This window comes from Mirounga angustirostris, unplaced genomic scaffold (genome assembly GCF_029215605.1).
Source record: "Mirounga angustirostris isolate CCGP_5_RB_7025 unplaced genomic scaffold, mMirAng1.0.hap1 SCAF_13, whole genome shotgun sequence".
NCBI lineage: Eukaryota > Metazoa > Chordata > Mammalia > Carnivora > Phocidae > Mirounga > Mirounga angustirostris.
This window is the reverse complement of record NW_026991721.1, coordinates 129,245-141,624: the sequence shown is the minus strand read 5'-3', so window position 1 is coordinate 141,624 and position 12,380 is coordinate 129,245.

Genomic DNA, 12,380 nt, shown 5'->3' with positions numbered 1-12,380 from the left:
ATCAGGCTTTTCACGCACTGACCCTTACCTTCAGAGAGCGGGAGTCCACTGGGTGCTTGCCCCATGCCTGCCTCCCTCTCGGAGCCCTGAAATCCTCTCAAGGCTGAATTAATCATTGCCTTGCTGGCAGCTAGTGGGGCGCCTTCTACAAGGCTAGAGCTCCAAACCTTTGGCCACAGCACCACCTGAGGGGAGGGAAGGGCAGCTTCCCACTCTTGCCCTGGGGACTCCTGTGGGCAGGGTTTGGTAGAGGATGGAGTGTGATGGGTGAAGTTCTTCTATGAAAGGTGGCCTGGACCCATAGCTTCAGGGGACAGATCCCACCTTGTTGCCTCACCAGACGGATGAGAGGGGTGCCCACCTTTGCAGGAGGACCAGGACCAAGAGGACAGAAGGCCTGGCAGGAGCAAAGAGCTACGTGGCACCTGAAACACAGCTGCATGAAGCTCTTCCTTGGGGGGTGGGTGCCCTGAGCATCCCTCTTCTCTTGCAGCTTGGGGGCTTTCATGACTGCTGAGGCCATGGAGGGGACTAGGCACAGGGAAGTTCCTGGGGCCTTGCTGCTGCACATGGGGATCCCCTCTCAAGGCTTGGTTCTTGGCCTGCTCCTATCACAGATCCATGAAGGGCTCTCGCCTCTCTACTTTGTGCCCAACAGCCCTGCCCCCACCAAGGATTACACTTGGCCTGCTGCCTACGGTGAAGGGCAGCTTGCTCACCCCTCTCCTCTCCCATGACAAGACCCATGATGCATGCACACAGAGAGTGGACAACGCTCCTTACCTCCTCTGCTCAAATGACACTCCCCAGAGGCTTCTGACTGCCTGCCTGAGACTAGCTGCCACTCCTGGCCAGGCGGGTCTGGCCCTCCAATGTCGTGGTCAGAATTTTGGGGAGAGAGGACATGAGTAGTTTGAAGAAGCAAATTCAACATTTTATTATGCTATTCAATAATAGGATGCAGTTCAACATCACACTTGTGGCTTGTGGGGGCAAAAGGAAAACACTCTCCTGGGAGTTGTCAGGGTTCCCAGTGACCCCTGCTATGACAGTGGGGGGTTCTTCTCCTCAGGAGTAGAGGGAGGTGGGGGACAGTCCCCAGATAGGTCTCCCCACACCCTCGGCGCCCACCCTATAGTATAGCTGGGCCTGTCCGCTGTTCCACACCCAGGGATCTCCTTGCTTCTTTTTTTTTTTTTTAAAGATTTTATTTATTTATTTGACAGAGAGAGACACAGCGAGAGAGGGAACACAAGCAGGGGGAGTGGGAGGGGGAGAAGCAGGCTTCCCGCCGAGCAGGGAGCCCGATGCGGGGCTTGATCCCAGGACGTCCTGGGATCATGACCTGAGCTGAAGGCAGACGTTTAACCATCTGAGCCACCCAGGTGCCCCTGATCTCCTTGCTTCTTGCCCCATCTCCCAAATAGCCCAGCTCTGCACTTATGGGAGCACACACCCTCTTCCCAGTGCTCACTAACCTCACGCCCCTCCCCTCTGTTTCTTGGACATTTTGCCTCCTGACCGCTATTTTCTCCTGTGTAACTTTTGTGATTTCGAAGTCAATGCAGACCATCTTTCCAACACTTTTTCCTCCACCAATTAGACCTCTCTTTCAATGGTCCCATCTTTGGTCCTCAGCCTTCAGGTCCCTGGTAACCCTCAGACTAAACCCACAGCCACTCCCATGGCCACTCAGTCCCCACAGCCCTCAGTGTCCCCCCCCAGCCCCCACGGCCCTCACAGTGTCCCCCCCAGTCCCCACGGTCCTGACAATGTCTCCCCAGCCCCCACGGCCCTCACAGTGCCCCCCAGTCCCCACGGCCTTCACAGTGGCCCCCCACTCCCCATGGCCCTCACAGTGTCCACCCCCAGTCCCCACAGTCCTGACAATGTCTCCCCAGCCCCCACGGCCCTCACAGTGTCCCTCACCAGTCCCCACAGCCCTCACAGTGTCCCCCCGAGTCCCCACAGTCCTGACAGTATCCCCCCTCAGCCCCCATGGCCCTCACAGTGTCCCCCCCAGTCCCCACTGCCCTCACAGTGTCCCTCTCTAGTCCCCACGGCCCTCACAGTGTCCCCCCCACGGCCCTTACAGTGTCCCTCCCCAGTCCCCACGGCCCTCACAGTGTCCCCCCCAGTCCCCACTGCCCTCACAGTGTCCCTCTCTAGTCCCCACGGCCCTTAGAGTGCCTCTCCCCAGCCCCCAGGGTCCTGACAGTGTCCCCCTCCAGCTCCCACGGCCCTCACAGTGTCCCTCCCCAGTCCCCACGGCCCTCACAGTGCCCCCACAGTCCCCATGGCCCTCACAGTGTCCCCCCCCAGTCCCCATGGTCCTGACAATGTCTCCCCAGCCCCCACGGCCCTCACAGTGTCCCCCCCCAGTCCCCACGGTCCTGACAGTGTCCCCCCCCAGTCCTCACGGTCCTGACAGTGTCCCCCCCCCAGTCCCCACTACCCTCACAGTGTCCCTCTCTAGTCCCCATGGCCCTTACAGTGCCTCTCCCCAGCCCCCACGGTCCTGACAGTGTCCCCCCCAGTCCCCATGGCCCTCACAGTGTCCCTTCCCAGTCCCCACGGCCCTCACAGTGGCCCCCCCAGTCACCACAGCCCTCACAGTGTCCCGCCCCTCACCCCCTGAGTCACCATGGCCAGTTCACTCCCCCTGGACTCCACCCACCAGGACCTCTGAGCCACGTTTCCTACAACCTGCCCCTGTCCCTTGTCCCTTGTGTCCCCGCATGGCTCACACTCCATGACAGTCAATGCAAGCACCCTGGCTCTCCTCTCAATCCATGGTTCTCACCATGGATTGGTGAGAATGTAATTGACACCCCGTCTGACCAGTGCGGCCAAGTGTGGCTGGGGACCGATTCTGACAGAGTCACTATAGTGACCATGAGCCTTGAGAGCCCCAATGCTCATTTTGAGACTCAACGGCCCTAGGCTTCTTGCCCACACCTGCCGTCTGCACCCACTGGCCTCAGCCCTGCTCCAGGGCTGGGCTCCTGAAGCCAGTCTGACTTCGCCACAGTGACCTCCTTGCTCTCCTGGGCCACCCACTACTGGGCAAATGCTCTGCTGATTCTCCTCTCCTCTCCACAGCTATGAACACCCCACCTCCCTGCCTCCTGTATACGTCTCCAGGCAGAGCTTCTGTGAGCCTCCCCACCATCCCTGAGCTCACCCCACCCTTTGTGCCCCCTCCCCTGGTTGCCCCTCCCTGTTCTCACTCCCCCTGGACTCCCACCCAGACTCGTGCCTTAAAACACCCCCGCACATTGAGGACTCCCAAAGGTGAGTTTCCACACAAATTTCATCCTCTCTCCTAAACTCCAGCCTCAGCCCCACCCCTGCATCCCACAGACACTGCAAAGTCATGTCCCAAAGCCAGTTCTGAGTCTTCCTCCCCAAATGTGCTTCATGTGTAACTTTTGCCATCTCGTGTTTTAGTCACTGGGTGGGAGTCTGGCTTCATCCTGGACCCCTCTCACTGTCCAACCCATCGTGACATTCTGCTGGTTCCAGGAACCCACCACCCTGCTACCATCCTCATGCTCATCCTCATCCTCATCCTCATGTCCCAGCTGATGCCCCAGTGGCCTGTGTCAGGACCCCTGTGCTCCAGCCACAGTGGTCTTGTGAAAGCCCAGGTGAGGTCACACCCCGTCTTTGTGGTCCCCACTTTGCCCAGAATGGAGCCTATGAGCCCACGGGTCCCTCTGCCATGTGCTCTCCTCTCTCCCCACTGGGTGCCCCGCTCCTCCTCTGACTCCAACCTGCTGGCCGCACTCCCTCCTGAGGGCACTCTCACCATGTTTCCTTCCTGCCTTTGCTCAAACACCACCTTCTCAGTGACCAAACCCTGCTTGTTGTCCTGACCTGGTCGCTGGCCCTGTTACCCCATGGCATGCATCACCTCTAATGCACTGCCTACCTTCGTGTTCCTGAATTTAGCACTGTTTATCTCCCTGTGCTGAAGTGCGAAGTCCACACGCGTGAGAATTGTCTGTTTTGTTCATGCGAGTCCCGAGCATCTGGAACAAAGAATGCGGGGCACATAGTAGGTGCACAATCAGTATTTTCTGAATGAACGAGCACAGTGATTTTCAACAGGACTGAGGGGACACAGCTCTTTCAGGTTGGCTTCTTTCTCTTATGCATTTAAAGTTCCTCCATGTCTGTTTGTAACCTGACAGCTCATTTCTTTTTAGCACTGAGCAGTATTCCCTTGCGTGGAAGTTCCGCAGTTGCCCATTCAGCTACGAAGGGCATCTTGGCTGCTTGCCGGTGTTGGCGATTATTAATAGAGCTGCTGTAAGCATCCACGTGCAGGTTTTTGTGTGGATGCCGGCTTTCATCTCATTTGGGTGCAACGAGGAGTGGGATGCTGGATCCCATGTGTGAGAGGTTGAGTTCTTGCCCTCCCGAGCAGCTGCCTGCCCACCAGCAGTGAATGACAGCTTTTGGTGCGCCACAGTGTTCTAAGGGCGGTGTGACCGTATCTCATTGTTGCTTTGGTTTGAAATTCTGTAATGACACACATCTTCTCTTGTGCTCATTTGCCACCCACACATTTTTGATGAGGTGTCTGTCCCATCTTGCCTTTCGTAGGTCTTGTCGTGGTCTGTTGATAGCTGGACATGGGGGACGGGGAGATAGGCTGTGAGTGACCTGCTGGTGGGCTGTGTGGAGGGGAGTGGTCCCGAGTGAACCTGTGCCTCTGCCCTGGCAGCCTCATCTACTTTAGGTGGGGCAGGAAGGCTGAGGGGTGGCTCATCTCCCTTCCCTCGCCGTTAGGTCCCACGACGCCCGCCCCCGTGAGGCTCTCCTGCCCCAGTCTGGCGTCCTTCAGAATGGTTCCTTTTCCCTCCCACTTTCCTGGGACAGGCAGGAATTTCCTTCCTTCAGTGACTGGGTCCACTAGAGTTTCTGACTCTTACACTTGTCCCCGCTGAGCCTCCAGGGATTCACCAACTCCGCTTCAGAATCTCTTACCCTGGCACTGGGTCCCACAGGGGTTTCTGTTTGTGGTTTTCTGCTGCGGTAAGCTGTGGGTCTCTGCATTTGCCTCTCTGTCCCTCCAATTTGGGAATTTGGGGAGGGCAATATTTTGTCCTGTTGTCTCACTTGCCTTATAGATCTAAGAAGAATTGTTGGGTTTTCAGCTTTTAACTTGTTGGGGTGCAATGGTGACTTTCAAGCTTCTTACATGCTGGACTAAAAACCAAAGTCCATTTGTTATTTTTATGATTTTTTTATGCTTTGTAAAATATCTTTGTTTCGCTTTCTAATTGCTTAATGATAGTATGAAGCTACAACAGATTTTTGACCTCGTATCCAGGGGCCTTGGTAAATACATCTATTAATTAGAATAGCTTGTTTGCAGATTCTTTTGGATTTTTGACATCCACAACCATATTGTCTTAAATAATTATACTTTCATTTTTCTTCTTTCCTATCCTTATAACTTTTACTTCTTTTTCTTGTCTCATGACTTGTGTAGGGCCCACAATGTGATGTCGGCTTAAATTGGTGATAGCAGACATTCTTTTCTCATTCTGATTCTGAGGTGGAAAGCTCTCAATATTTCACCCTTAACTAATGGTGTTAAGTTGTAGATGCCGCTTTAGGCAGCAGACTTGAGCAGTGGAAATCTGAGCTAGGCTAAAGGGCCCCCGCAACCCTGTGCTGCCGGAAACAGGCTCATAGGCCATCGGCCCTAACTGACCAGTGGCTACTCACAACCAGGTACAGTCCCTAAGATGCCCAGAAAAGGGAACATGCCATCCATCCCATACTCCTTCAGGCCGTCCGATAACTACAGCCTCTCACCACCGCCTCCTGGGAGACAGTGTCCCCTCTGGTGTCCTGCCTGCCACCCCGCTGCAGTGCCTTCAGGAAATGTCCATCCCCTGTGTTCTGCCCTGGGTGAACCCTTTCGCAACGACGCTGCCAGCCCCCTGCCCCATCGAACACCCTACATGTGGGCCAGTCTTTTTCTTTATTTTTTTAATTTAAATTTTAGTTAGTTAACATACTCTCTTTTTAAAATAAACACTAAGGAATTCTTTCTATGCCTAGTTTGCTACTTAAAAAATGATGGATGGATGTTGATTTTTATCACATGATTTTTTATCAGTTGAGGTAACTACGTTTGCTCCTTTATCTGCTAATGTAATGAATTTCAGCATTGCTTAATTTGAAGAAAAGTAAACAAGGTTTTAAACCCAATTTAGTTATAAGAGCATATTCTTCTTGTATATTGCTGGATTTGATTTGCTAATATTTTCTTGAGAATTTTCCTGTCTATGTTCATGAGAGAGATTTGCCTGTACTTTTTAAATCAATGTCCTTATCAGGTTTTATTAACAAGGATGTGTTTGCTTCATTAAAAAAAACACAACACAGATGAGACACATTCCCTCCTTTGCTTTTTCTATTCTCTGGAAAAGTTTGTGCAAGATTACTATTATTTCTTTACCTAAATTTTGGATGAACGGTTAGGTAGAATTCACTGGTGAAGTCATCTGAACCTCAAATTTTTCTTTGTGGGGAGGCTTTAAATTACAGATTCAATTTTTTAGTAGATGTCCAGATATAAAACTATCTAGATTTTCTATTATTTCTCACAACAAAATAATTTGTTAAACTTGCATTTATTTCTGGGAATTTGTTGAATTTCATCTATATTTTCATTTTATTAACATAAAGTCCATAATATTCTCTTATTAATTTTTTATTATATGTAAGATCTATAGTAATACCCCCTTTTCATTCTTTTTATTAAATTTGGGGACTGGGGTGCCTGGGAAGCTGAGGTGTCCAACTCTTTGTTTTGGCTCAGGTCATGATCTCAGGGTCATGAGATCAAGCTCTGTTTGGGCTCTGTGCTCAGTGGGGAGTCTGCTTAGAGATTCTCTCCAGCGGCACCTCCTCCCCTCTCAAATAAATAAATAAAATCTATAAAAATTAAAATTGGGGACTATAATGGGGAATGAAGGTTTACAAAAGATGCAAAGGGAAAAGCTCAAAGTCTCTGGAATAACCCTCGTCTCCTCACGCCTGGGATAACCCTGTTCTTCCCCCACCCCTCCTCTTGCAGGTGGGAACCTGGGATAACCCTGTTCTCCACCCCGCCTCTTGCAGGTGGAGGCCTTGGCTAACCCTCTTCTCCCCCCACCCTTCCTCTTGCAGGTGGGGACCTGGGATAACCCTGTATCCCCCCACCCCTCCTCTTGCAGGTGGGGACCTGGGATAACCCTGTTCTCCTCCCACCCCTCCTCTTGCATGTGGGAACCTGGGATAACCCTGTTCTCCCCCCACCCCTCCTCTTGCAGGTGGGAACCTGGGATAACCCTCTTCTCCCCCCACCCCTCCTCTTGCAGGTGGGAACCTGGGATAACCCTCTTCTCCCCCCACCCCTCCTCTTGCAGGTGGGGACCTGGGATAACCCTGGTCTCCCCCCACCCCTCCTCTTGCAGGTGGGGACCTGGGATAACCCTGGTCTCCCCCCACCCCTCCTCTTGCAGGTGGGGACCTGGGATAACCCTCTTCTCCTCCCACTCTTTCCCTTCAGGTGGGGACCTGGGATAACCCTCTTCTCCCCCAACTTCTTCCCTTGCAGGTGGGGACCTGGGTTAACCTCTTCTCCTCCCACCCTTTCCCTTGCAGGTAGGAACCTGGGATAACCATCTTCTTCCCCCACCCCTCCTCTTGTAGGTGGGGACCTGGGACCGTCTTCTCCCTTCACCCCTCCTCTTGGAGGTGGAGACCGAGGTCCCAAGAGCAAGAGTCAGTTTCATCCAGGGTTCCATTTTTTTCATACAGGTAAAATCAGGAAAGAGGACTTGAAGTAGAAGAGAAAAACAAAAACAAAATATGGGGTAGTAAAATGAGTGAGAAGTGGGAGAGACCATTCCTTCCTCCCTTTATCTTGTGGATAAGGTAGGATTTAAATAGTGGATATGTTTTTGTTAGTGATTTGTTATAATTGTTGTTGCTAGTTTGTTTGATTGGTTTTTAATGCCCAAGATCCAGGCAACAAGTAGAATGATGCAGTTAAGCTGATTGTAGGGATGGGATTGGGCTAGGGAAACACTGGGTCATTTTTTAAAAGTTATAATTGACTTAAAACATTATATTAGTTTCAGGTGTACAGCATAATGATTTGTTATTTGTAAATATTGCAAAATGATCATCACCATAAATCTAGTTAACATCCATCACCACACATAGTTACAAATTGTTTTCTTGTGTTAAGAATTTTAAGATCTACTCTCTTAGAAACTAACAGATACATAGTACATAACTATAGTCACAATAACTGTCACCATAATGCTGTACATTAAATCCCAATGACTTATTTCTTTCATAACTGAAAGTTTGTACCTTTTGACCTCCTTCACCCATTTGTCCACCCACCATCCCCCATCTGTGGCAACCATTAATCTGTTCTCTGTATCTATGAGTTTGGTTTTTGTTTGTTTCGATTTCACATATAAGTGAGATTGTATGGTATTTTTCTTTCTCTGTCTGATTTATTTTACTTAGCATAATGCCCTCAAGGTTGACCCATGTTGTTGCAAATGGTAAGATTCCCTTCTTTTTTGTGGCTCAATAATAGTCCATTGTGTATATATATCACTTCTTTATCCATTCATCCATCAGTTAACATTGTTTCCATGTCGTGGCCATTGTAAATAATGCTGCAAGGAAAATGGGATGCAGATATCTTTTCAAGTATTTTCATTTCCTTTGGGTAAATACACAGTAGTGGAATTACTGGATCATCTGGTAGTTTTATCTTTAAGTTTTAGAGGAAACTTTGTACCCTTTTCCACAGTGGCTGCATCAATTTACATTCCCACCAACAGTGCACAAGGGTTTTCTTTTCTCTACATCTTCACCAACGCTTACTTCTTGTCTTTTTGATAGTAACCATTCTGACAGGTGAGAGGTGATATATCATTGTGCTTTTGATTTGCATTTACCTGATGATGAGTGAGGTTGAGCATCTTTTCATGTACCGTTGGCCATCTGTATGTCTTGTTGGGAAAAATCTCTGTTCACATCTTCTGGCCATTTCTTAATCAGATTGTTTGCTTTTTTGCTTTTGAGTCATATAAGTTATTTATTTTAGAGAGAGAGGGAGAACACAAGCTGGGGGGGAGGGGCAGAGGGAGCAGGAGAAGCAGACTCTACGCTGAGCGGGGAGCCCAATGCAGGGCTCCATCTCCAGGCCTGTAACCAAGAGTCGGACACTCAACCAACTGAGTCACCCAGGTGCCTCTAGTTATTTATATATATTTAAATATTAACTCCTTATTACATGTATGATTTGCAAATATTTGCTCTCATCCAGTAGGTTTCCTTTTCATTTTCTTGACAGTTTCCTTGGATGTGCAGAAGCTTTCTAGTTTGGTGTAGTCCCACTTGTTTAGTTTAGCTTCTGTTGCCTTTGCTTTTTGTGCCAAATCCGGCACTCATCACCATGACCGGGGTCAAGGACCTTACTGCCTGTGTTTTCTTCTGGGACTTTTATGGTTTCAGGTCATACATTCATGTCTTTAGTCCATTCTGAGTTGATTTTTGTGTGTGGTGTAAGAAAGTGGTCCAGTCTCATTCTTCTGCACTTGGTTGTCCAGTGTTCCCAGCACCATTTGTTGAAGAGACTGTCCTTTCCCCACTGTGTGTTGTTGCCTCTTTTGTCATTAATTAATTGGCCATATGTGTATGGATTTATTTCTGGACTCTATTCTGTTCCATTGGTCCCTGTGTCTGTTCTATGTCAATGCCATACTGTTTTGACTACTATAGCTTTGTAATATAGTTTGAAGTTAGGGAGCATGGTGCCTCCAGCTTTGTTTTTCTTTGTCAAGATTGTTTTGATTATTCAAGGTCTTTTGTGGTTCCATACAAATTTTAGGATTGTTTGTTTTATTTCTGTAAAAAATGCTATTGGAATTTTAAAAGAGATTGCATTGAATCTGTAGATCGATTTGGGTATTGAGGACATTTTAACAGTATTAATTCTTCCAGTACATGAGCATAGAATGTCTTTCCATTTATTTGTGTCATCTTCACTTTCTTTCATCAGTGTCTTATAGTTTTCAGTGTACAAGTCCTTGGTTAATTTTATTCCTAGGTATTTTATTCTTTTTCATGCAATTGCAAACGGAATTGTTTCTTTAGTTTGTCTTTCTGATAGTTTGTTATTGGTGTATATAAACACAACATATTTTTTGTATGTTGATTTTGTATCTTGCATCTTTGCTGAATTCACTTATTAGTTCTAACAGTTGTTTGGTGGAGTCCTTAGGGTTTTCTATATATAATGTCATGTCATTAGCAAATATTGACAGTTTAAATTCTTCCTTTTTTTTTTTTTTAGATTTTTAAAAAATTTATTTGACAGAGAGAGACACAGTGAGAGAGGAAACACAAGTAGGGGGAGTGGGAGAGGGAGAAGCAGGCTCCCCGTGGAGCAGGGAGCCCGAAGCAGGGCTCGATCCCAGGACCCTGGGATCATGCCAAAGGCAGACGCTTAACGACTGAGCCACCCAGGCGCCCCTCTTCCTTTTTTTTTTTAAGATTTTTTTTTATTTATTTGATAGAGAGAGCACAAGCAGAAGGAGAGAGAGGGAGAAGCAGGCTCCCCGCTGAGCAAACACCCCGATGTGGTACTCTATCCCAGGACCCTGGGATCATGACCCAGGCCGAAGACAGCTGCTTAACTGACTGAGCCACCCAGGTGTCCCAATTTACTTCTTCCTTTTTGATTTGGATGCCTTTTATCTCTTTTTCTTGCCTAATTGCAATAGCTAGGACTTCCAATATTATGCTGAATAAAAGTAGCAAGAGTGGGCATCCTTGTCTTGTTCCTGATCTTAGAGGAAAAGCCCTCACGTTGAGTTGATGTTAGCTGTGGGCTTGTCACCTACGGCCTTTCTTATGTTGAGGTATGTTTCCTTGCTACTCCTGTGTTGAGAATTTTTTTTTTAAAGATTTTATTTATTTATTTGACAGAGAGAGACACAGCGAGAGAGGGAACACAAGCAGGGGGAGTGGGAGAGGGAGAAGCAGGCTTCCTGCTGAGCAGGGAGCCCGATGTGGGGCTCGATCCCAGGACCCTGGGATCATGACCCGAGCCGAAGGCAGACGCTTAACTGACTGAGCCACCCAGGCGCCCCTGTGTTGAGAATTTTTATCGCAAATGGTTGTTAAATTTTGTCAAGTGCTTCTTCATCTATTGAGATGATCATATAATTTTTATTCTTCATTTTGTTAATGTGGTGTATCACACAGATTGATTTGTGGATGATGAACCACCATGGAATCCTTGGAATAAATCCCGCTTGATGGTGGTGTATGACCCTTTTAATGTACTGTTGAATTTGGTTTGCTAATATTTTGTTGAGGATTTTGCTGCTTTTTTAAAAGAAATTTATTTATTTGACAGACCAAGAGAGACAGCGAGAGAGGGAACACAAGCAAGGGGAGTGGGAGAGGGAGAAGCAGGCTCCCCGCTGAACAGGGAGTCTGATGCGGGGCTCGATCCCAGGACCCTGGGATCATGACCCGAGCTGAAGGCAGACGCCCAACGACTGAGCCACCCAGGCGCCCCATGTGTTCTTAATTTTTTAATAATTTTTAATTTAATTTAATTTATTTATTAGAGAGCGAGCGAGAGAGAAACAGCATGAGAGAGGAGAGGGTCAGAGGGAGAAGCAGGCTCCCCGCTGAGCAGGGAGCCCGACGCGGGGCTCGATCCCAGGACCCTGGGATCATGACCCGAGCTGAAGGCAGTCGCTTAACCAACCGAGCCACCCAGGCGCCCTAGAAATGGTTCTTAAACATGTCTGTGCATCACAGTTCCTTAGGAGGGCTATTGTGACAGTGGACTGGGACTGCCACAGAGTTTCTAATTGATTTCTAACAAGTTTCCAGGTGATACTGCTGGTCCAGTGCTTTATGGGATGAAATAGATTTGCAATAAAAATAATATGCAAATGTTTGGGGTGCCTGGGTGGCTTAGTCAGTTGAGCATCCGACTCCTGATTTCGGCTCAGGTCGTGATCTTGGGGTCGTGGGATCCAGTCCCATGTCGGTCTCTGCACTCAATGTGCAGTCTGCTTGTCCCTCTGCTTCTCCCTCTGCTCGTGCTCTGTCTCTGTCTCTAAAATAAACACATAAATAAATACAATCTTAAATAACATGCAAATGCTTGCCTGCATGTGCATTTTTTCTGGGTCCCTGATGCTGAGAACTTGTGCTGTCTGTCAGTGCCTCTCTGCTTTCTCCAGCAGTTTCTGTGCTTCCAAGTATGGACACAGGGTGGTGCCATGTGCCATGCTGTCACCCAGACCTTCCAGGTGGCCTGG